This window comes from Pezoporus flaviventris, unplaced genomic scaffold, assembly GCF_033815535.1.
Source record: "Pezoporus flaviventris isolate CSIRO_AGI_PZ_B2104156 unplaced genomic scaffold, CSIRO_AGI_Pfla_v1 ptg000003l, whole genome shotgun sequence".
NCBI classification, from domain to species: domain Eukaryota; kingdom Metazoa; phylum Chordata; class Aves; order Psittaciformes; family Psittacidae; genus Pezoporus; species Pezoporus flaviventris.
The window spans coordinates 3,088,043-3,110,581 of NW_026892551.1; the positions used below are offsets into that span (position 1 = coordinate 3,088,043).

Sequence of the window (22,539 nt, forward strand, 5' to 3'; positions counted from 1 at the left end):
AGGTTAATAGGCATCAGACACAAGTTTCAGCAAGAACAATTTCAAAGAGATATAAAGAAAAAAAAGCCACAACAATAGTTATCAGAAAGTGGAACAGGCTGCCCAGAGAGGTTGTGGAATCTCCATCCCTTGAAAGATGTGCACAGCCTTAAGCAATCTAATAAAATCTGATTCTACTTTGGCCAGGCAGTTGGACCTCCAGAGACCCCTTTCCAATCTGAGCTACTCCATATTTATGCAAATCTAAATTATTCCACATTTATGCAAAGTATAGTTCTGGAACACAATTATTAAATTTTTATGTAGAACCACAGCCTAAGCTTCCTCTAATGTGTTTTTAAAGAAAGAATAAGTAGCACTAATCAGAATATGATCCATACTAAAGACAGACAAGGAAGTTAAGTTAACTAGCCCCAGTTAGTTTTCCTTCAAGTTTTATGAGACTTTTATGTACTTCCTGGTGGCTACACAGCACCACAGTTTGCTCCTGTTAGGAACCAAGACAATAACTGATCAGTCCTATTCTGTATGTGAGGATAAACAGATGAAAGGGGTTAATGTACTCAAATTTTTGAATTTTCAGGGTGGTGGGTGGAGGGTAGAGAAAATTGGGATGTCACTTATACAGTTTTAGATATAATTCATTAAAGAGCCCTCCCAAAAACATCTCCTACAAGCACAGCAGAAAGACTTTTGAAGCTAAATTGTTTTCCTAAAACCACACAAATCATACATAGTATAGTGTATGTATATATACACAAATTATGTGGTATAGGACAGCCTAGAACACCATGCATAACCTTCATTCTCTATCTGTATTCTATATATCAACATTATACTGAAGGATGTTCATAGTCTTAAAGTTGTGCAATAATTATTTACAGATTTATGACCTTCCTCAGAAAGTTATATAATTTCATATTCACATTTGTACAGCTTTCTCTTAGGAAACATAGGATAAATGTCAGTTTTCCTTAAAGTCAGCAGAAAAATTTGCTGTGAACGTCTAGAGTTAGGATTTTTCCCACTGATGCTGGTTAACTTTCATAGTCAGTAACAGCGTATGTTCTCTTGACAGATAGCATTTGTTCTGTGTGATGAAATCATATAAATGTGGACCTGTCAGAGTTTATTTAACTAAAAAAAAGAGAAAAAAATCCCCAAGCATTACATAAATCCAAAGGTATTTTAGCTGATGAAGGTTATCTCTTAATACTTAGATGTTGGACCCTCTTCATCGTTGTTAGACATTGTGACAACAGAGTTGTGTATATTAAAATATTGTTATCAGGAAAACTGTGGTGAAAAATATGATCGATTTTTTTATTTTCCAGCCATTAGCTGTCAAGATTCTTGAGGTTTCCTAGAGTTACATAGAATTTATTGTTTTCAAATCACATAGTATACCTTTTAATTTAAAACTATACCTTACTGGACTGGAAGAAAAAAAAAAAAAAAGCCTACAGAACAGTATGTACTAAAATGGCAATATTTAAAATTGCCAGGAATTTATAAGCTATGCTTAATATTTTATTAAAACATGGCACTCCACAGAATTCTCTCTACTACCTGATGAGAAATCATGAATTAATCTTATTTTATTTCCACTTCCATATAAAAAAAAAGTCAGGTTCATAGTATCTATAGGGCACGGAAAGGAATTTAAAACAGGCAAAACATTTCCTTGATGCAACCTTTAAGATTAAGCCCTAGAGCTAATGCCAGTTCTCTCAGCAGCCATGGATGTAGCCCTTTGGGTCCTGTTGTTTTGCACGGGTGAGGGTTCCTCAGGTAGTACCTGACTTCAGCCTCATCAGCTGCTAGCTATTGTAAGAGAATTCAATCAAACATAAAGGCCTGCAAGACCTTGATGACTGAGGCAAAGAAGTCGTTGAATACCCCAGCCTTATCTAGGCCTACTGTCACTGAATCTTTCACTTTTTTTATCATTGGGCATATTCTTCGCTCAGCTTTAATGAGATACTGCTCTATTTTTTCATACACAAAAAGAAATTTCAGTTCTGTGTTTTGTTAGTCTCATCATATAAAATAACCCCCCAAGCTTCTATATTAATTGAGTATAAAGAAATCAGCATGTAAAAATTGTTACATTAATTCTTGGCTTTTGTTGACGTCTGGTCTTCCAATGATCTATTTTTCTTCCCAGCTAATGTTTCTCAGCCATAGACAATAGCCTCACTTACTTATTTTGGTTTTTTTTTCCTTTTGATTTGTTCTGGGTTCTACTATCAACATATTGTTGATGTCGCTATTATTATTAGGTTTTTTGTTATTATTGTTGTTGATGATGTTATTTCAGTGATACAGTCAGACTGCTACTAGAGTAAAAGACATCAAAAAAACTTTACAGGCCATATCCAAAAGTTGTCAACATTTTAATAGGAAACCAGGCTGAAACAAAAAAACATTATAAATAGATTTTCTTAGCCCATCTACAAAAAGAAAAAGAATTCTTATTGTGAAAGTGAAAAGAGCACATCTCCTATGAAGACAGGCTGAGAGAGCTTGGACTGTGCATCCTGGAGAAGAAAAGGCACCAGGAAGACCTAATAGCAGCCTTCCAGTACCTACAGGGGGCTTACTAGGGAGCTGGAGAGGGACTTTCTTCAAGGGCCTGTTGTGATAGGACACAGGGGAATGGTTTTAAACTTGAAGAGCATAGATTTAGACTAAGTATTGGGAAGAAAATTCTTTACTATATGGGCAGTGAGATGCTGGAACAGTTTGCCTAAAGAAGTTGTGGATGCCTCACTCCTGGCAGTGTTCAAGGACAGGCTGGACAGGCATTTGAGCAACCTGGTCTAATGGAAGGTGCCTCTGCCCATGGCAGGGGGTTGGAACTATATGGGAACTATATGATCTTCAAGGTCCTTTCCAACACAAACCATTCTATGTTTCTGTGAATTTAGTTACTGTTGATAAATAAGAGCTGACAAAAATAATACAGTAGTTTGAAATAATTGTTTGCCCCAAGGTATTCAGTTGTTACAGGTCTGAGTAAATACTATCACCCCAGGAGCTTATCCAGTCTTTTAAAGTAGTAATTCAGAGGAATGTACTAGTAGGTCATTGAGCTAATACTTCAGAGAAAAGTATACTAAAATAGGTACATGTACACCTACTTTTTTTCTACATGAGTGTTGTATGTTCATTGTGTACACATTTGATGAGAAAACATGGCTGTGATCAATATAATAATAGATTTTTCCTCTTGGAAATATTTGCATGACTATATACATGACATTTTTTAAAGTAGACTTTTATCCTGCTTTACATAGTTTAGAAACAGTAACCAAGTTATGCTATCTCAAGGTTGCAATAAGAGCTTTATTGGAATAATGTGGGACAAGATTTCCTCGAAAGATTTATTTTTTTCACTTACTTTCACACATCTGCCTGTGATTAAATTTAGGATATAGTGACTCTACACACAGACAAAATTGTGGGGCTTTTTTCTGAGTTACAGATACACTGACTTTTATAGCATTATCTGCAAAACATTAGAATTAGAAACATTAGCAATCATTTCTGAAACTGAAAACTACTGTACATCAACTGTAAAAGGAATACCTGGAGAGACAAGGCATAGCTCTGAAAGCACTTAAGCATGGAGCATAGAAAGAACATAGAAAGAACAGCCTTTTCGATTTTCACAGCAATTGTACTTGGCTACCTTGATGTTATTACATTACAATGTCTGTTAGACACTGTGTTTAGTTAGCGTATGAAAAAAAGTTAAGTTCTTAAATTTTCTTTCCTAAAATGCCTGATCTCAGATTTTGCAATGTTTTGTACTTCCTAAAGAAGAAAGGTTAATTGTACCCATGTGAAATTTCCTGTGGAAATACAGATATTAACAAAAACCAGACTGAATGTCCCATTACAGGAGCCTCTATGTGTTAGATTACAGGTGTTTCTGTGTGTAAACTCGGAGCTAGCAACAACTGTTTAGTAAGAAACCAAAGATTTTTTTTTCCCCTTCTCTTTCCTCTTGTCTCTGTGTCCCAGGTTAAGCAGCAGCAGTCATTTTTCTCCTTCTCAGTAGCTGGTGCAGTGCTCTGTTTTTGACTTTCAGATTGGAAACTGTGCTGCTAACACTGATGTTTTTAGTTGCTGCTCCTTAATGTTTACTCTGACCAAGGACTTTCTGAGTCTCATGTTCTGCCAGGGAGAAGGGGAAGCTGTGAGGAAGCAGAGACAGGACACCTGACCCAAATTAACCAAAGAGGAGAAGTTCATATTGGATACAAGGAAGAAGTTCTTTACCATAAGTATGGTGAGGAACTGGAATGGGTTGCCCATGTGAATGCTCCATCCCTGGCAGTGTTCAAGGCCAGATTGGACAGAGCCTTGGATGACGTGGTTTAGTGTGAGGTGTCCTTGCCCATGGCAGGGGGGGTGGAACTGTATGATCTTAAGGTCCTTTCCAACCCTAACTATTCTATGATTCTGTGATTCTTTGAGAAGGAGAGGGAGTTGGGAGGTAAGAACGGAGGGAGCAAGCGAGCAGCTGTGTTGCTCTGAGTTGTCGGTTGGGCTTAAATTATGACGCACAGAGACAGGATTCTATGGGCAATTAGGACAAATCTCTGGATAGGTAGCTCTTGTCCCTCTGGGAGATTGCCATTTCCAACACCTCAGCTGGCAATACCATACTGTCACTGCTGGGACAAGTGAGGCTGTGGAATTCCTGATGTTTGTGGAAGGCAGCTTCTTTTCACAAGTACTCAGAGAGCCAACTAGAGTTGGGCTGCCCTTCTAGACTTGCTCTTTGTGAATCAAGAGGGATGTATGCGAGGTGTGGTGGTAGGAGGCTGTCTTGGCCACCCTAATCTCGAAGACCTTGAGCTCAAACTTTTGGGTGTCAGGAGGGAAAAGTTCAGCAGAGTTGCTACCTTAGGTGTCAAGAGAGCAAAACTGAAGCTGCAGAGGGACCTACTTGGCAGCGTCTCCTGGGCATGAGCTTTTGAGGATTTAGGGGACCATGAGAGCTGCTCGCTTTTAAAGCACCAGCTTTTGAAAGCACAGGAGCAGCAATCCCATGGAAGTCAAGCAGGTGCAGCAGAAGAGCAGCTTGGAACTCCTCTTTGAACTGGGGCGGGAACAGAAATTGTGTGTTTTCCAGAAGCAAGGTGGAGCTTCTCAGGAAGACTGCCGAGCTGTGGCTCACACATGGAGGGAGACATCACAAAAGCCCAAAGCTCAACTAGAGATGAAACTGGTCAGTGTTCTGTCAGACAGCAACAAAAGGCTTTTTGAAGCATGCTAATAACAAGTGGAGGCCTAAGGAAAGTATTGGACCTTGACTTTATGAAGATGGCCACTGAAAAGTGGGGATGAAGAAAAGACAAAGGCATTTAATGCTTTAGCATTGCCTCAGTGTGCATGGTAGACCTGGGGCTCCCTGGGCCTGTGAGCCAGAAGACCATGGCTGCAGGAGCTGTGACTTTCCATTGGTGGACACTGCAGTTGTAAGGGAGCAATCTCGGGCTGGGGCTGGAAATGGCCATCCTGAGGAGAACCCCACAGGGCTCCGTCCCATCTGGGCCCCCAGGTTCCAGAACCGAGGTCACCATGGTGTTCTGTACAAACCCGGTGCTGGCCCAGCAACAACTCCAGTGCCTGCCACTGGCAACACCAGTGGCACTGGGGGTGCTTCTCTCTTGTGGAGAAGCGCTCCCATCTTCACTGTTTTCCCACAAGTTTATTACATGCGCATCTTCTCGCAGCCTGCTCAGGATGGGGCAGTGGCTCTGCTGCTGCGGGTCCAGGTGGGTTTCCCCAAAGCTCAGGGATGCAACAGCAGAGACGGGCTGCACAGCAGCTGCCTTGTTCATGTCCGACGCTGTCTACCCTGCAGGGATGACCCTGGCCCCAGCCAGCAGTGCAAGCCCGACCTGGTGTTGCCCAAGCCGTTGCCCTGGGCATGCGTGAGGGTGACCCAGGGCCTTGGCCAGAAGAAGAAGAGGGACCTCCTCCTCTTCAGAGACACCCTGGTCATCGCCAAGACCAGGTAAGACAGCCAGAGCCCAGCTGCCTTTCCTCCCAAGCCCTGCCCCTAGCACCAGGGCACCAGAGCAGGGACAGCCAGCGAGCAGCCCCAAGGGCCCAGCACCCTAGTGCTGGATGCACATGTGGCCATGCCCATGGCAGGCAGGCACTAGAGGGGAGCCAGTGGGCTCGGCCACCACCAGCTCACTCCCTGCTGTTCCTCTCTGCAGATGTGGCATCACCCCATGCCTGCTGCTCTGGCTGGCCCTGGGCCTGCTCCAGGTGCTGAGCAGCGGGAAGGGCTCAGCTGGTGATGCTGCTGAGGAGGAGGAAGGGAAGGCCACCAGCTCCCTTGTCTTCCTCTGGCCCTGCAGCTCCTGTGTCATCACCTTCTGGAGAGTCCCAGTACAACATCCCACCAGAGGGGTGGGCAGCTGCTCTGCCCTGCCCCATGAGGCATCATCTGCTGGGGCACATCAGGTCCTCAGACTGGTTCTCCTCTTTTGGCAGCTCCCGGGCAGTGAAGGAACTCTGGGTCAGCGCCCTCCTTGGGTAAGCCCAGCCTGGTACTGCAGCCTGGCCTGCCCATGCTCCCATCATGGAAGGATACTCCATGAGTGGCATCCAAACAAAGAGAAAACACCTCTGCTGAGCTGGGCACAGGTGCCCCCACAGCTGCAGGCACAGGTGCCCCCAGAGCTGCAGGCAGAGGTGTCACCACTGCCGAGCAGGCACAGCTGGCAGAGCTGCTTCATTCAGCTCTGTCTAGCCAACACCTGCCCAGCCCCATCCTCGGCACTGCTGCTGCTCCTGCTCCACTGCCAGGCTGTCACGGCTGTTCTGGATAGTGTGGAAGCGCTCCCCAGGCTGGCAGCAGAGGGAAGAGCTGGCTTGGGTCTCACACAGCTCTTTCTCTGCCTCTTCCCCATGCACAGACCACCTGAAGGAGTTCAGGGAGCCTGGGTGACCCATCTGCCATCCATCAGGATGGTGCTGAAGGAGCTGAGTGGCCGCCATGCTGTGAGTGTCCCTCCTGCCTCTGTTCTGCCCCCAGGGGCTGCCCCAGCCCAGCACCAGCTATATCGCTCATCACCTTCCGCTCTTTTCCCCTAGCCCAGGGGATGACACTGGATGCCGGAAGCCTGGAGAAGCTGCTCCAGCACCAAGTCCAGGTCAGGGTCCCTTGCAGTACAATCTCACCCATCCCCACTTCTCACACACAGCCAGGGCCTGTAGTGTAGGGCACTTCTGCTTATGGAAAGGAAATTATTTTTTGTCACCTGTGAATGCTCCATCCCTGGAGGTGTTCAAGGCCAAGTTGGACAGAGCTTTGGGCAACATGATCTAGTGTGAGGTATCCCTGCCCATGGTAGAGGTGTTGGAACTTGATGATCTTAAGGTCCTTTCCAACCCTAGCCATTGTATGATCCTATGAAAAAAAAAGTGAATATATGGTACTAAGTCTGATCTTTTAGAAATAAATAGGGAATTTCAAGAATACAGTGGCCAGTCAGACCTTTCTTTAAACATTAGATTGTCTTAGGAATTTTTCAATGACTGTTTCTTTCATTATATCACACTGATCTACCAAGTCAGAAAATATTTATAGGAATATATATTTTATATAAAAAGATATTGGAAATTGTTTTTTTAATAAAATGAATTATCTGGTGAGAGACAGGGACAGACTGACTCCAAAAAGCCAACTGTTATTGGACAACCGCTTTCAGAAGGGATGTGGAAGATCGAATCTACCCTAACCACTTAGCTAAAGAATCATATTGTGGTTCAATTTCATATCCAGTTAATAATTTAAATGGATGGGCATCAGAGTCTCTATAAAGTCTCTACAAAGACCATAGTTTGAAGATCAAGCTGTTCAGTTAGTGTATAACATTTCAAGGCTTCTCATTCATAAGGTAAATCAAAAGTGGTAGCAGTGTCTCCTGGACTTTGGATTACTAAAATGTGAGTCCAAGGTCTTATCCATGCCTCAAGACCAGCTGTCTTGATGAGATAATTGCTACACAGGGCCTCCTAAATACCTCATCTGTTTATCCTGAAGAGAGACAGGCAGTGTTGTCCAAAACAGAGTGAGGAAGTGAAACAATAATCAAACACTATAGGCAACCAGGTTGAGCTCACTCATTATGTTTAATAGTACAGAAGATATGCCTTGTTAGCCAGAAAACCTAAGGGTTTTGTGTTGTTGACTCTTAATTGGCATGCATATTTATATGATTTTATGTAAGGTAAAGAACTCTTGTACCTCTTAAAAACACTGAGTACAGTATGTGTTTGTAGCCTTTTGTGTTGCTGATGGATTTTTGAAATGAAAAGTATTTTCTTCTTTTTACCTTAGTTGATTATCCTTTACTATCTGCATGCATTTTTCTCCATGTTTATGTAAAAGAGAAGATTGGCTTCTTCTCCACAACAGTAAGTGAAACCAGGACACTTAAATAATTATGAAACCATTCATTTGTAAAAAGACAGCAAAAAAGTGGTATTTCTCAGAATTTGTTATCTGCTCATATTTTTCTATATCTTTTGCCACATAACCGATACCATCTTTATTAACCTAGTCATTCATCCTTTCCACAAGAGTTATGACCAGTATTTAAAACTGGATGAAAAACCATAAGAAGGAGTTGGGGGGAGGGAGGCTTCTTACTTTTCCTCTAGCCATGCTCACAAGTGCATGGACTAGTAGAGAGCAAGACTGTTGTGTTTACTTTTCATTCCCCATGAACTTCAGAACTAGCTTCCTTTGGGACAACATCTATTTGTGAAGTCTAGCATACACTGTCACGCACGTGAGACAAAATAATGACTTAATGAAGAGATTCGGCTGTAACAGTCAAAGTTCTTATTTCTCGGTCTGAACAAAGCATTTTGACAAATAAATTTCTTTGCAGTGAGATTAATCTTATTCTGAGAAAGGTGTCTACATTTGGACACAGAACTTGTGCTGCGAGGCTGCCTGTTTCTCTCCATTGAATATGAAAGAAATTGCAGGAAGAACCTTTATATTTAAATCTTTTTTTCCCGAAGAAAAGTCACATTTCAAGTACACATGGACATTCAATTGAGATGTCAAGTTTTTTATGGTAGAGAAAATAAGTGTGGGGTTTAAGAACAACTTAGAGAGAAAAGGAATTGAACTTTTGAACATTATATATTTTATGTATATTCATTTATATATATATATATACTTATATCTCCTGACTAATCTAGTGGCTTATGATGGAGTGACCACATTGGCTTCCTTATTTTTTTTTTTAATTAAAGTTTAAATCAAATCCACTTTTTGATCTGAAAAAAAAAATCTTTATTCTCACCTTTCTTAATTTATTTTGTGCAAAGATTTTAAAACAGATGTTGACTCAATTCAACATGTCATTCTTCAGAGTAGAGAGGCTATTGACTTTCTCCGATTACCTCAGGGACATGGCTGTTAAGATTTTGACAGCATGTACTGTATGAATTTGTCTGATCATTCTAAATCAATTCACACTCATTTAGCAGATTTGCAAGCTTTGTCTAAGCAACTGCAAGTAGATCATCGCTGGAATCCCTTCAGTACTCTCCAATGAGAATGGCTTTGGCTCCAAAAATTATTCCTTTTTGGACTTTTATTATTACTAATATTCTGTTGTATTGTATGTTGTATACATTTGTTACTCTCTTGTATTCAACAAATGATAACCCAACTTGTTTTTCTGTTGGAAGTTCATACAGATCCATGCATAGACCAAGGGGTGGCATGCGTTAGATGAGCCTGACACATGAGGTAATGGTCCATGGTAGCTCCTCCCCAGAAAGTCCCGCTTTGGAAATCCCTGAAAAAAGTCCCCAGCCCCCAGAGACTCTTTTTGTATAGCTGGCCACTCCTTCCAGGGTAGGCTGGCCCCGTACATCAGAATGAGAGTGCATTTTCACTAGTATAAAAGCCCGAGCCTCATGCAATGCAGGGAAGCAGAGCCTCATGCCACCTAGGTCAACGTTGCCTCTGCAGGGATGCCCACTAAGGTTGAGCCCGCCACCTCGCACTGTAATGATGTTTCTGGGAGCTGGTTTCCTGATCCTCATCACATGGTCTTTGGGTTTGGTAAGATAACCAGACATCAGAAATATCCTTTACTGCATCTTTTATTATCTCTATATTTTCTTCTATTAATAAACTAGTGATTTCTCTATTGTGTTTTGTTTCTCTCAACCCAGAATCCTCGAACTCTGGAACAAGTACATTCTTTCTGTGCTTCTCCTCATTCCTCCAGAAGATGGGGGGGGGGGGGGGGGGGGGGGGGGGAAAGGGGAAGAGCTGCATGGTTCTGAGTTGCTGACTGGACTTAAACCATGACATAGAATCATAGAATCATGGAATAGTTAGGGTTGGAAAGGACCTTAAGATCATCTGGTTCCAACGCCTTTGCTGTGGGCAGGGGCACCTCACACTAAATCATCTCACCCAAGGCCTCGTCCAACCTGGCCTTGAACACTGCCAGGGATGGAGCATTCACAACTTCCCTGGGCAGCCCATTCCAGTGCCTCACCACCCTCACAGTAAAGAACTTTTTCTTAATATCCAATATAAACTTCCCCTGTTTAAGTTTTAACCTGTTACCCCTTGTCCTATCACTACAGTCCCTAATGTCCCTATAATCCATCCCCAGTATCCCTATAGCCCCCCTTCAGATACTGGAAGGCTGTTATTTTGTCTCCAGGCAGCCTTCTCTTCTCCAGGCTGAACAGCCCAAACTTTCTCAGCCTGTCTTCATATGGGAGCTGTTCCAGTCCCCTGATCATCCTCGTGGCCCTCCTCTGCACTTGTTCCAACAGTTCCATGTCCTTTTTATGTTGAGGACACCAGAATTACTCACAATACTCCAAGCGGGATCTCACGAGAGCAGAGTAGAGGGGCAGGATCACCTCCTTCGACCTGCTGGTAACGCTCCTTTTGATGCAACCCAGGATATGGTTGGCTTTCTGGGCTGCTAATGCACACTGCCGCCTCATGTTAAGTTTCCCATCAGCAGTGACAGTTCTTTTTGGTGCCCAAAGTGGGGCTTGAAGGTTGAGATAAATACAGATCTGACCAGACTGTCTCTAAGCATATACATGATAAGCATTCATTGTTTTGGATTAATAATCACAACGCTGATTTATTTGCTCGCAGAGTTGTTGTGCACGGGCTCAGGGTTTCAGCATGTCATGCTTTACTTGCAGCCAGTATTTGCTTTTTTAGTGTTTATCAGCTGGGGGTCCAGGGCTAACATTGTTTTGCTGTATGACATGGTAATGACTTGCAATACAGTAGAATCACTGATCATGAAACTGGTCTAGTTTGCATTTACCAGCGTGGTCATTACCCCTATACTTTGTGAGGCATATAATGCAATTTTTCAGGAATCCACATCTTTTTTTCCCGCCACGGTGGGTCAGCCTACAAAAGAGACATTCCCTCACACACCCCACTCCCCTACCAGGCTATTTACAGTAGCATTTGAGAATTCTAAAGGGTTTGGAATTCTAATCCATTTGCACTAGAAGACATAAGTGGAGAATCACAATTAGAGGGGCACTGTCTCCACCCAGTTGGAGAAGAGGCACAATCGGATTTACTGGACTGTGTGGATCAGATGGCCTGGCACATCAGTCCCACAGGAGTATGAGGCTGTAGTGGATACCAGTGCACAGTGTACCCAGATGCCATCAAGCTGTCAAGGAGTGGAACCCATTTCTACTTCTGGAGTAACAGGAGGATCCCAAGAGTTGACTGTACTGGAGGATGAAATCAGCCTGACTGGGAGGGAATGGCAAAAGCACCCTACTGTGACTGGTCCAGAGGCTCCATGCATCCTTGGCATAGACTACCTCAGGAGAGGGTACTTCAAAGACCAAAATGGGCAACAATAGTCTTTTGGTATTGCTGCTTTGGAGACTGAGGAAATTGAGCAGCTGTCCACCTTGCCTGGTCTCTGTCCTGGGTTAAGCAGTAGCAATCATTATTTTTCTCCTTCTTAGTAGCTGGTGCGGTGCTGTGTTTTTGACTTTCAGCCTGGGAACAATGCTGATAACATCGATGTTTGGGGCACGAAGTGTTAAGGTAATGACAGATCTGATAGGAGTGTGTCTAATTGCATTTGTGATAAGCATTTATTGTTTCAGATTAATATTCACTTGTCACAATGCTGATTTATTGATTTATTTATTGATTGATTTATTTATCTCAAAGTTGTTGCTCTTGATCTCAGAGTTTCAGCATGTCGTACCTTATTTACAACCAGTATTTGCTGGTTTAGTGTTCATTGGCTGGGGCCTTGGGCTAAGGTTCTTGTTTCCTTGTACCTTATGGTAATGACTTATAATACAATAGACTCATCGATCATGAAACTGATCTGGCTTGTGTTCCCAGTGTGGTCACCACCAGTACACTTTGGGAGTTATATAGTAGAACTGTTTAGCAATTATACATGGTTTTTTTCTCCTCCTTGGGTGGTCAACCTGCGAAGCAAACATTCCCTTATCTTCCCAGCCCCCCAACCAGACAGTTTACAGCATCATTTGAGAGTTCTGAAGGCTTTGAATGGCCTCTGGGTACCCTTGGGACCTGCCTGCTGATTGTGATGGGGATCACCATGTTTGCACACATACAGCGTATGTTTGACCCATGACCATTTTGTCTGATCTTGAAAGTTAAGTAGTGTTGTGTTTGGGTTTTGTCTAGGGCTAGACGATGATATATGACAACCAAGAGATTTAGTAAATTAGTAAAACACTTAAATGAGGTGTATTGTCCTCCTGGTCATAACAGAGAAGGACAAATCATTACAACGTGCCGGGGCTTGGCCTATGCTTACAGAGCCCTGTTCAACACTATCCAGCACCTTCAAAGGGAAAAAATGTCTCTGGATCTGATGGCAAAGCAACAGTCAACACAGCCACTCCAACTCCAAATACGGCAGCTACACCAACCCTAGTGACAAGTACAGCAGCTACCCAAACTCCAACCACAACAGGCAGTGCAGCTACTCCAGCTCCAAGCACAGCAGCTACACCAGCCCCAGCAACAAGTACAGCAGCTGCCCCAAACCCGAGAACAGATACTGCAGCCACTCCAACCACAGTGATAGTCACTGCAGCTAAACCAGAGGACAAATTCTTGTCAATATCGGTTGCCCCTGTACACAAGGGGAAAATCAAAAAGAGGCAAGAAAGATGAAGCAAAATGAAAAAACAATGTACTCACCACCCGGTACAGCATCTGAGCAGGAGCTGTTATTACATGAATCAGAGGAAGAAGAAGAAGGGGTGACTTCTCGACCCTGGGCCGCGAACGTGCTACAGAATATGTAAAAAGGTTTTTCCCATCAACCAAAGGAGCACATCATCACCTGGTTGCTCCGATGCTGGGACAATGGGTCTGATGGTCACAAACTAGAAGGTAGAGAAACCAAGTGTCCTGGGTTTAGCAGTAGCAGTCAATTTTTTAGAAAAGGTTTTGGAATGTCACCAGAGGAGGAGGTGATGCAGGCTGAAGAGGCCCCACCATATAATAAACTGTCAAAAAGTGAAAAGCATTATGCCTTGTTTACTGATGGGTCCTGCCATATTGTGGGAAAGCATCAGAGATGGAAGGTAGCTGTATGGATTCCCCAACAACAAGTTGCAGAAAGTGCTGAAGGAGAGAGTGAATGGGGTCAGTTTGCCGGGGTTAAAGCCATCCAGCTGGCCCTGGACATTGCTGAACGAGAAAAATGGCCAGTACTTTACCTCTATACTGACTCATGGATGGTGGCAAATGCCCTGTGGGGGTGGTTGCAGCAATGGAAGCCAAGCAACTGGCAGTGCAGAGGTAAACCCATCTGGGCTGCTGCACTGTGGCAAGATATCACTGCCTGGGTGCAGAACCTGGTGATGAAGGTATGTCATGTAGATGCTCATGTACCCAAGAGTTAGGCCACTGAGGAACACCAGAACAACCAACAAGTAGATAAAGCTGCTAAGATTGATCAAGGGTTGGACTTAACAATGGACACTATTGCCCAGGTTATCCATGAATGTGAAACATGCTGCAGTTAAGCAAACCAAACGGTTAAAGCCTCTTTGGTGTGGAGGACGATGGCTGAAGTACAAATATGGGGAGGATTGGCAGATTTATTATATCCCATTCCCACCAGCCCCCCAAGGCAAGTGCCATGTGCTTACCATGGTGGAAGCAACCACCGGATGGCTGGAAACATATGCTGTGCCCCATGCCACTGCCCGGAACACCATCCTGGGCCTTGAGAAACAGATTTTGTGGCGACACGGCACCCCAGAGAGAATTGAGTCAGACAATGGGACTCATTTCCGGAATAACCTTATAGACATTTGGGCCAAAGAGCACGGCATTGAGTGGGTATATCACATCCCCTACCATGCACCAGCCTCTGAGAAAATCGCATGGTACAATGGGCTGTTAAAAACTACACTGAGAGCAATGGGTGGGGGAACTTTCAAACACTGAGATACACATTTACCAAAGGCCACCTGGTTGGTCAACACCAGAGGATCTGCCAACAGGACTGGCCCAGCCCAGTCAGAACTTTTACATACTGTAGAAGGGGACAAATTTCCTGTGGTGCACATAAAGAATAGGATGTAAGTTCAAATGGCAAGTGCTAAATGTGCTCGAGCTACACATATTTGTGTAAACATTCTGCAAAAAATGTTTACAAAGTTTGTTTTGTCAAAGAATTCCTTTATTGTATGTATTTACCCTCTCCTATAAATGTATACTTCACAGTGATCAGTTGTTTGACAGCAGAAACACATGGGCTACATATCACAGTGCTACAGTTAAATTATAGCTGACTAATAAAGTCTACTACAAATGCTCATACTATGGGCATCAATCTCCTGCATTAAGTATAATCAATGTAGTCTGGATTTTCCAGTGCTCCCAAAGGATATAACATGATGATGATGTTGGAGCATCAAAGAAGGGAAAAAGGGAAGATGAAGGGAAGGATTAATTGTATATAAGAAAGTATCATAAAGATTTCTGGGAAGATAAAAGAAACCTTTAATACAGATTCAGGGGATAATAACAGATTATATATGGCCAAAATATCTGAGGAGATCACAGGCAATTAATGGTAAAATCATACATCTCAAATAGTTATGCAGTTTTGATGACATATATTGAGTGTCTAGTAACTTGGTTTTAGGGTCAGCAGCTGATTCTGTGCCAATGATCATATTTAGCACACAGAACTGAGTATAACAAAGATGTAGGAAGTGTGCTTCTATAATGAAAGAGGACAAAACCAACTAAATTTATGATTTATATTATCAGCTTTGAAGAAAAACTCTCAGTGTATTCTGGCTGAAAAACATAAAGATAATTGCTGCAGTACTCCAAGCCAGGAAATTCAGAAAAGGTAAAGGAAAGGAAGTGCATGTGGATTATGGTGACAGCAAATATTATAAATTCTGACATTCTCCATAACGATTTCCTTTCTAAAAGTGTCAGGAAATAAAGAAATGAGTAGGTCTTGACAGAAAATATGAGCAAGAAATTCTAAGCTGTGTATTTTGAAGTCTGTGTTTAGCTGTTTAAAATTAATTTATCGGTGTAATATTATATAGGAAATATTTTTAATTATTTTCCCCTTAAAAAGATTCATATTTATGTAAAGTAGGACCACATCACCTGTAACCTGTGCAGTTACTAAAACAGCCTAGTAAACTGGTGCTCTTAACTATAGCAGAATTCAACTCTCAACAAAACATAGGATATCTTAATAAAAGTAAAGAACATCTCCTTGCAAATTGTTTCTCTCTCTTCACTTTACAATATATTGAAATTAACTTCAAAGAGAAATTCTTTACATGCTGAAATCACTCTATTGAATGAAGGCTGGGGGACTATTTCTAGAGAAATATCCTTATAAAAATTTTCTCTAAATTTTCCCTAGATTTTCCCCATTGACTGCCTCTAGAGACTGAGTCAGATAAACCTTTGCATTTAACTAATGTAGCTGATTGGTTTAGGCAGTCTGTTCCAACAAACATGGTATTTTACTGAATTTAATTAGTTTAGGTGTGCACAGTACACAGCATTACATCCAGTAACTACATTATCCAGAAACACCTGGAAGGACATTAACTGTTTATCTAAAAATGCAAATAAGGAGAAAGTGAAGCATGAAATTGCTTTCTGTACGTTATATACTATATTTGTCATTGATATGTTGCTTTAAATATGACAATGCTATTTATTTAGATATGAGATAATTAGCCTTGAGTCTTGTTTTTTATTTTTTAGCAAACATTACTTGGAGGTAAATCCATGCATATATTGCACATGGATTAATTAGGCTGTCTCACTTATTGCAGCTGACAAAAACTCCACCCACATCATTTTAGATGAGACCAGCGTAAAAAAAAAAAAATAATAAAAATGCTCAATGTAGAGTAAAACAGAGTAAAACTCTTTCTTGTCTTACTTGCTTTCCAATCTGTTTAAGGAAATCTGAGTTCCTATGGCTCTTGCCTACTACAGATTTTGGACAAAGGCATACACATCTCCCTAAAATCAGTGTATGTCCTGGGTTCAGCAGTAGCAGTCATTCCTTTTCTTTCTTAGTACCAGGTGCAGCGCTGTGTTTTTGACTTTCAGCCTGGGAACGGTGCTGATAGCACCGATGTTTTTAGTTACTGCTCAAATGTTTGGTCTGGCCAAGGACTTTCTGAACCTCATGCTCTGCCAGGGAGGAGGCAAGGCCAGGAGGGGTCAGGGACAGGACACCTGACCCAAACTGACCAAAGAGGTATTCCATTACACAGACGTCATGCCCAGGATGTAACTGAGAGTTAGCCGGAAGGGGTAGGGGACTGCAGGGTTGGACGAGGTATCAGTTGGTGCTCGGTCGGGCGGGGTGGGGGGAGTGGTGATTAGATGTTGTATTCTCTTCCCTTGTTATTTCCTTTATCATTATTATTATTGGTGGTAGCAGTAGTGATTTGTGTTATACCTTAGCTACTAAACTGTTCTTATCTCAACCTGTAGGAGTTGCATTCTTTTTGGTTCTTCTCTCCGTCCCTCCAGGAGCAGGGGGAGGGAAGGAAGGTTGTGGGGGAGTGAGTGAAAGAGCTGCCTGACTGGTTTTGAACCACGACAGTGTAGCACAGCATAAATATTTTTTCCTAATCTTCCATTTTTTTCCCATATACTTTTTCAGACACAGCAACTACACATACATTCTAACTTCCAGAATAAATTGTGTGATTTATTTATCCATGCACCTCCATATTTTTCATTAGCTCAGAAACTCAAGACCTGTAAATTGTATATATAAAAATCCTAGAATATTCCATCATGGTATTGTGGGCTTAGACAAATATCTAGTAAATCATAAATCCAACAAAAACCTGTTTGTTCTCCTTAAAATGTTCCCTTAAAATGTGATCTTTATATTTTAAAGTGCAGGTATCCATTTTTACTGTAACGAAGATGTTCAGACAGCCACTGCATGTTTAGCAATGTTCCTGTGAAAATCTCATGTATGAAGAAAAAAATGTCAAACAAGTCAAAAAAAGAAAAAAAGTTTGCACATGTGTTCATACAATCCATCACTATGCATCTTGAACTAAAATGAGTTCTGTAACAGAAATAAGGTTACACCATTCCTTCACTTCAGCAGCTGGAAATTTGCATCTCAAGGTGTAAGGAAGATACTTAAAAATAGAAATCCATAGCCCTTTTAGATGCTCTGGCTCTCATTCTTGAGCTCTTGCTTCTTCTGTGGGGCTCCTGTATGTCCTACCCTCCTGTTCCAGTTATACATACATATACATACATTTATGTTTCATATGATGGCTGCAGATAGCCATATTTAGGCAACAGAATGGTTCTCGTCTTCACAGAACCTCACAATATGCTAGTGAATTCCAGAGTTTCTGCAAAATATGAAGCCTTTATTGTTCTTTCTTTAGAATCTTCATCAAAAGGCGAACAAGAAAAGACAAAAAGAGAACTATCTTTCAATATATTTCTATATAAGTTTTATTTATATATGTCTACCTTACATTCCTGCAATTACTATTTTTTCCTATAAATACAGTAAAATGTCATAAGATTAACTGAATCCTGTGATCTGTGGTCAGTTCTGTTCCCATTGGAATCAGTGGGAACTTACTTCTTATTTATTCTCCCTTTTTTATTTTTTTAACTTTGACATCGCTTTCTATTGCGTATGTTCACACATAAAGGATATGTGTGATATTTTTTATATTGACAAAATATCAAAGAACTTTAAGATTAATAAATTTCTTGCTTTAATTGAATATAAATTTAGTCTCACATCTGGAATGAATTGTGTGTGCTTACAGTATGCCTTTGTCACTAATTTTTTTGGTGGCATTTTTAGTGTTTGGACACGATTAATTCCTTTGTAAGAAAATGGATATTAAAAAGACTTTTAAAATGTCCCTCTGAAAATTCTGGAGGAAAAAAACACCCCCTGAAAATTCTGGAGGAAAAGAACACCTCACAACAGAAGCCAAATTGAAGTCTGTTTCTATTTTTCCTAATCTATTAATTTCTCAAGGAAAATATTAATCACCTTGGTCATTAAACAGAACTAGTAGCTGGAAATGTGGTAAAAAAGCATTACTGGGCTTTGATCTACTTAACAGTTTTAAGAGAAATGATGCAAAGTGTCTGAAGTCAATCAGCAGCAAAATGAAAAGGAATCCGCATGAATGTGTACGTGAGGCATCATCAGAGCTACTTTTGCATAAGCACAGCTTTCATTGTGTGATGAGCAGCCAGCAGTGCTTAGAGGGCTAAGTAATCCTTATTGAGGACAAGCAGTTCTGAACAGTACGGTTCCTGTCCGCCTCAGCTCTCTCTTATAATATAGATAAATCAGTTCTGATGTGATCGCAATTGGGAAGAATCATGTGTGTTATTTTAAAAATGATGATTCTTGCTTTACGTCAAACTTATCTTTATCAAAAATGCTCTATAAAATGTTGTTTGGGGTTCTTCTGCAAGAAACCTTGCGATATAATCTTTTCAGAAAACTGAGGGATAATCTGTCTTCATTCAAGAGCTAGGTTTGCTTCACTGGTATGCTTTTCTACTTTGCCAAAATCCATGTGTGAATGATTATTGCATGATACTCTAAAGCCTTCTAATGTTGCATTTACACACATATGCTATTAGGTGCAGCAATGAAATTTTTATGACCTTTAGGTGAGGTAGTTCATATCTTCACAGATTTGGGAAAACAGTAATGATGCTTTTCTTTCACTTGTCTTAACTACCTTTTAAACTATGAGCTGTCAGCACATACATTGAATTATGGCAGTAGAAAAGTATTCAGAACTTTGATCCTGGACTAGACAGTAATTCAGAAAAGCTAAAAGAGCTCTTCTGCAGTCACAGGGGTATTTTTAAAAAAGGATGCATTCATGCCTGTCTTTTCTAGATCCAAGTATGAAGATGAAAGAGAGCACTCTGGGCTTTCAGGCAAATAAGCAAGCCTGATGTTTTATCATCTTTCTTGGTTTTAACACATATCTATACGAAGTCTGAGTCAAACATTTATTCTGAACTGGGTTTTAAATTCTCTGTTAGTGTAGAAATAACAGATAGTACACAATAAAGTTCAAGACATGATGTTAAACAGATTTGATGTTTGAATGCTTCATCTAACCTTCGGAACATAGATAATGTTTTAATACAAAAATAGTTTCAGTAACACAAAAGGAAAGAGAAAAAAAGAAAAAAGCTTATGGACGTTATTTTTGAAGGATGTTAAGTTTTTTTTATCAGTATACTGTTTTCACTTAGACAATTATTTTTCAAAACACCCAAATAGAAGTTGATTTTTGTTTGTATTCTGCATTTTTTGGAGTAAGGATCTAATTACCTTACACTCCAAGGTTTTTAATTTAGTTTCACATAGCTGATTTTCCATGTCACAGGTGAATCACAATTTATGTTGTTGAATTTGATTACTGCTCATATATTTTCCCTTTTAAAGTGTGAGAGATCCTTATATTCTGAGACTTCTACAAACAATTGAGCTCTTTTTTTTTTTTAAATAATAATAAAAAAATATTTTCTTAACTTTTATAACATTTGTGTTTATTATCAGTTGTGTTTAAAGTTTTAATTACATTTCCCTTTTTAATGCCACCTCTTATCTGGGTTACATGAAAAGAAGTGTGGCCAGCAGGTAGGGGTGATTCTTCCTCTACTCTGCTCTTGCAAGATCCCACCCAGAGTATTGTGTTCAGCTCTGGAGCCCTCAGTACAGGTCCAGAGAAGAGGGCCACAAAAATAATCACAGGGACAGAGCACCACTGTTATAAGGAAAGGCTGAGAGAGTTGGGCTTGCTCAGCCTGGAGAAGAGAAGGCTCTGGGAACACTTTATTGCAGTTTTTCAGTACTTAAAGGGGGCTTATACAAAAGACAGAGACTTTTTTATGAGCCTGAAGTGACAGGATAAGGCGTAATTTGTTTTTAACTGAAAGAGGGTAGGTTTAGATTGGATATAATGAAGATGGTTTTTACAAGGGTAGTAAGAAACTGGAAAAGGCTTCCCAAGAAGCTGTTAATGCCCCGTCTTTGGAAGTGTTCAATGTCAGGTTGGATGGAGCTTTGCACAACCTGACCTAGTGAAATGGTAAGCTCATGTTAAGAAGGTTGGACTAGATGATCTTTAAAAGCCCCTTCAAATACAAATCATTCTATGAGTCTAGATTTTTGGTTGTTGGCTTCTTTTTTTGTATAAAATTATGACTTTTTTTTAGCAGATTAGTAAGGTGAAATCCCCCCTGCTTTAAATCTGAAAATCTGTAGGTGAAGTTGTCACCTTATATCTTATATATCAGGTCACTTTATAATCAAAGAAGGAAACACATGTCTTTTTTGGCTCTGATTCATAGATTTTATTTGGATATCTGTATAAAGTCGGTCTGGGTTTTTTTTGTTGTTTTGTTTGTTTGTTTGTTTGTTTGCTTTTTAAGTATCTAAATAAGAAAGAGGGCAAAAAATAGAACTATTGCACTATCATGGAGTATCACCGAATCCCAGAATCACATAGTGGCTGAGGTCAGAGGGGAGCTCTGAAGGAAGTCTTGTCCAATCATAGATTTTATTTTTATTAATTTTATCTGATTTCACTGAACCATACCCAGCCAGCTTTAGAAGATCCAAGGATGGTTTCCACAACGCCTCTGGGCAACCTGCAGCAGTCCTCAGTTACCCTCACATTACAGAATTTTTTCCTTTTCTTCAAATGGAACCAATGAGAGGTCACAGATTATTACCTTATAAAAATACTCACTTTAAGTAGATCCTGACTAGTGATTGCCTATTTAACACATTAATATATTCTAAAGTGTTTCATTGTTACAACAAATATATTGTAATAATTTCTGAAAGATTAAATAACATGTATAGTTAAAAGCTAAAGTATCACCTTGGAAAAACGTTTAAGAAAATTTCAAACGTTATCTGCAGGTTGTTACTTGTTTGAAATTGTATGGGATTTGTGAAGGATTTGAGCAAAATTTAAATATAAAAGAAAGATCACGAAGGTTTACTTTTTAAAGGTTATGTGCACTGGAAATTCATTAGCTTTTTCTTTTTTTTTAAATCCCAAGTTAAAATACTTAAGGATGTATTTAAAGTACAATGTGTGGCTGAAGTTAAACATATACTTCAGGGATTTGCTGGACTTTCACCTAAATCTATAATCAAATTTGTGAAAAAAATAGAGTTAAAAACCAGCTAGTTAAAAGTGTTAATTTCAGTGGGCTTTTTTATTACTGTTGAATAATCTCTTAATCATACTATTCTCACTATTACCTTTGCTTAATAAAAACCATGTGTTCATGTTATTAAAATTCAAAGCCCTCTTTTGCAGAATTTTTCCAAAACACAACTGCAGACAAATCCTTCTAGACAATGACATGTACAGCTCTGTAATAAGTTGAAAAAGTGTCCTAATGTCAAATGAGAAATTGTCTCTTTTATGCCTACTAAACTTTTTAAATGCCCACGTATTGCATATCTACCTATAATACCTTATATCTATACCTTATTTATGTACAAGGTAAATTTTGATGGACAAGTGACAACAGTATACGAGGTAGACAGGATGAAATAGTATGATGCATCAGTGCTAACTTAAAAATAGGGAAGAAAATAAAGAAATGCAATTCGCTCAGGCCTAAACTATTTTAATGTCTCATCGGGAAGTGCAGTTACTTATTTACTTCAATTCAGAAGTCCTAATGGAAGTTTGTAACAATTTCTGCCAGATAGAGGGCTGCTGCCAACGCACTTCAACCAAACAATCAACTGTCAAGAATCCAGTGACTTCCTTTAATGAAGGGCTAATGTGCAGAAAGCCCTAGGGCTGTCTCCAGGTGTTATCAATGAGAGTCATCTGACCAAGTGAAAAAGTCTGTAACTTGGAATTCTGCCTCTGAGGTAGACATCCCAATTTTCCTTTGCA

The 22,539-nt window shown here is 40.5% G+C and overlaps 1 protein-coding gene and 1 long non-coding RNA gene across 2 annotated transcripts in view; one reads left to right on the forward strand and one right to left on the reverse strand.

Annotated features, from left to right (window-relative positions):
* Positions 1–22,539, reverse strand: part of LOC133265042 (T-cell activation Rho GTPase-activating protein-like) — a 977,746-nt gene that overhangs the window by 96,328 nt on the left and 858,879 nt on the right. The window lies entirely within an intron of this gene.
* LOC133265023 (uncharacterized) overlaps positions 12,243–22,539 on the forward strand; it is a 72,228-nt gene continuing 61,931 nt past the window's right edge. The window contains exon 1 of the long non-coding RNA XR_009741838.1: positions 12,243–12,318. This is a non-coding gene — a long non-coding RNA (uncharacterized LOC133265023). The remainder of the gene's footprint in view (positions 12,319–22,539) is intronic.